We start from the raw sequence: 3,833 nt of genomic DNA on the forward strand, positions 1-3,833 counted from the left end.
ATTCAAATTATTTATAGAATGATGATAATCTTATTAGAATGAGATATATTTATACAAATCAAATCAATGAAAATAAGGAAATCTTATCTACTGGAAAGAATTTTGGAATTCATATCAGGAAATATTAACTACAACTAATTTGACCTTATCTATACAACCAAGCAAATCAACCAATCTGACCTTATCTATACAACCAAGAAAATCAATAAAGAATAATTCAAAAAACATAAATCTTGGTTGAGATTTTATCTCCAATACTTATATTTTCCATCTACTCTTCGCAGATGATTGTATAATTTTTACTAAGGTTAAATATCAAGACACTAAATTTATTATGGAGTCCCTAGGAAGTATAGATATGCTTTTGGTCAGGAGGTTAATCTCTCCAAATCTAGTGTGTTATTTAGCTCTTGTATTCCTGCTCACTTTAGAAGGGAGATTGTATTAATTATTGTGTTTAAGGAAGTGAAGATTCATGGTGTCTTAATTATTGTGTTTAAGGAAGTGAAGAATCATGGTAATAAGGGTGTCAAATCCAAACCGAAACAAAAAAATCTGAAATCAGTTGCGAATCGAATATCTAGAACCAAATCAAACTGAATAGAATATGATTACAATTCGGATCTGTGGAATCGAATCGAACTGTGACTTGGTTACTTTTCAGTTCTAGTAGAGGAACCGATGATTGGAACCAAAACCAAACCAAATTTGGGTATCAATATTATAGTATAATACTAATATATTATATTATATTAATATATTTAATACTAATATATTTTTATAACACTACTATATTATAGTAGATATATATTATAAATTGAGTGCATGAATCGGATCCAAACCAAATAGGAATCGGAACTGTACTGGAACTAGACAGGTTAGATACAAATTTTGGGCTTTAGAACCAAGGTAGGACTTGGTCTATTTCTAGATCACACCAAACTCTCTGGAATCAAATTAAAACCAAACCAAATACCTGATTCGGGGGTGTAAAGATTTACACCCTTACATGGGAAGTATCTAGGTTTACATCAGAATTTGGTAGAACAAAGCAAATTCTGTTTTCTAATATTGTTGAGCGTGTGAATGCTAAACCTACAGGCTAAAAGGAAAATCTTTTGTCAGTAGTAGGTAAGGAAATCTTATTTAAATCAGTGAGAAATCCAACGTTAATTTGTGATCACTGCTATTCTTGCATATGCATGCCATGACTATGTTTTTAATCCCTGATAGTACATGTGAGGAATTAAATCATTTATCAAGGCAATTTTGGTGGAAATGAAATATTGGGAAAGATGTGCATTAGGTTAGCTGGTTCGCTTATGTTAGGGTAATCAAATCCAATTAGGTCATTTTCATATTTTAATAATTTTTGTCAAACACAGCGGAAAATTCATATTTTCTTAATGCAATAACCCCTAGGGTCTCTAATATGGATAATGAGGAGAAGTATAAACCCATCAAAATCATCTACAGTGAGGCGGTGACGTGCAGTGACCATCCAACAGCTGGGGTGCATGGTCAAGCCCTCCCAGCCATTAGATGCTCACTACATCTCACTGCTCGCTACAGACAATTTGGAATTAAGCATGCTCTTTTTCAAATCAGTGCCTATAAGGCTTTGGGCCTTCTTGGTATGCATGCTAAATTTTTTCGACTTCATTAAGATATTGTGGAGTTGAAATTATAAATATTGTTCAACGATTTCTCCTAACTGGTTTTATGCTAAAGAACTTTAATCATACTACTATTATCTTGTCCCCCAAGCATCAAAGCTCAGAGGATACTGTTAGGTTTGTCTTAGATTCTTGACCAGTTTTGAAGATTGACCATTTCTGACATATTTTGATAGCGACCCGATGTGTCAACCCACGACTTGGAGTATATAATGTATTATTGTCTTGTTGAGAAATTCATTGTATTTTTTGGGATTTTGAACTAGGGTTTCATGGTGAGTTTTCTCGCAGCTGCTTGTGTGTAATCTCTCTTCGACATAGTGAAACATATTCTTCTTCACCCGATGATGTAACATACCACACCGGTGTGTGAACCTCATTAAATTTCTATTTGTGCGGAACTATTGTCTATTTATTTTTGTATTTTTCTTGATGTTTTCTCTAACAGATACCTCCCAATTTCATCCCATTAGCTTATGTTTGATCGTCTATATAGTCATGGCTAAATATCTTGTTATTATTTAAAACCCTTTTGCATTCTCTTATTAGTCCTTATCAAAGCACTTTCATCCCTTCTCAGGCTATTTCAAATTATATCTATATAGCCCATGAGATTATTCATAGCATGCACTCTTTTAAAGGGAAATCCGGTGTGATGGCCCTTAAACCTGACCTTTGCAATTCTTACGATAAAGTAATGAGTTTTCCTTAAACTTATCGTTCGTAAACTTGGGTTTATCCAAATTTGGATACGGTGGGTTATAAAATATGTTATTACAGCAACCTACCATATAAAGTTTAAGGGCGTGTTTGTTTCTTTGAGTCTTTGGATAGTATATTTTTAAAATGTCACTCTATAAAATATGGTTACCTAGAGTTGCATTCTTAAAAAAATAACTGTTTGGTTATTTAAGATTTTGCCTGCTGATTCTCTCAGAATAACTGTTTAGTTATCATGATTCTATCTGTGAGAAACACCCAGAATCACTCTAAATAACTGTTTGGTTTTCCTTAAATTATAATCCTCTTATACAACTATCTAATGTTATTTTTTGTCCCTATACTATTATTTAACACTTTTTTTAGTATTACATACATGGGTATTTCCCTATTTACAACAAGGCGAGAACTTGGGCTTTTACTACTCATTCTAAGTACCTCAAAGCTCTCCAATAACATTCCATGGAAAAGCAATCAGCAACTCTTAACTAGAAATCAACAGTGTTCATATCAAGCGGACTACGTACACACACTATGAGACGTAGCCTAGCTGAAGTTCATAAGTTCCCTTTGAGGCTCTAAGAAACAGATTAAGAAGAAGAGTGTACGAGAAAGCTATGATTATCACCTACATAATCAGCAGCACCATTTTTCTCTTGCTATGAGAACGATTATAATTGAAGAATTAGCAAGAAGTTCAGAGGAGTACGAAAAATTATATTAGGCAAATTTAAGGCAAATGTAAACCAAAATTAGGTTCTCAAAGCATGAGGCATTTGGGATCCAAGTCTGGTTTATTGACCACAAATGCAACCCAGAACCTGCCTAGCATATGATGGGGTTGACTACCATGAACCCAACAATAAGTGGTTGAATCAGGTTCACTAAAGGCAATGAAAGATGCATTCAAACACCATCGATTGAGTAGTTGACAGTTTATTATGCCAAAGTGATCAACCTTCACCACTAAAAGGTCAATCCACTCCTCACAACTTACTCCAACAATACTATCCCAAAGCTTAATAATTGAAATGAAACATAATTAAATTATCGATCCAAACCATAAAGTAAAACACAAGTAACCATATCCTATGCATAGTCCAACATGAAGAAAAAAAAGTGCATTGTTCACCTTACCTCTCATGAATTACATCCCAATAAAAAAAATTAAGTTCAGTGTCCTTAGTTCATCGGTTCATAGTTCTAAAAAACAAATATCCAAATATTCCATCAAAAGAGTAGATCAAACATCTCTGGCACCATCATCTTTCCTGACTATCTCATTGCCCAGCCATATACCTACTTCAATGTGTATTGGAAGAACTGCATGTTCTTTCCAATATCTTTGTTGTTTCCTCTGCAAAATTTTTTTAGAAGATTAAGGTTAAAAGAATTCACTAAGAGAAATGATTACAAATGAATAGTTAAGTATGGTAT

The sequence above is a fragment of the Macadamia integrifolia genome, chromosome 2, assembly GCF_013358625.1.
Source record: "Macadamia integrifolia cultivar HAES 741 chromosome 2, SCU_Mint_v3, whole genome shotgun sequence".
In the NCBI taxonomy this organism is placed as follows: Eukaryota; Viridiplantae; Streptophyta; class Magnoliopsida; order Proteales; family Proteaceae; genus Macadamia; species Macadamia integrifolia.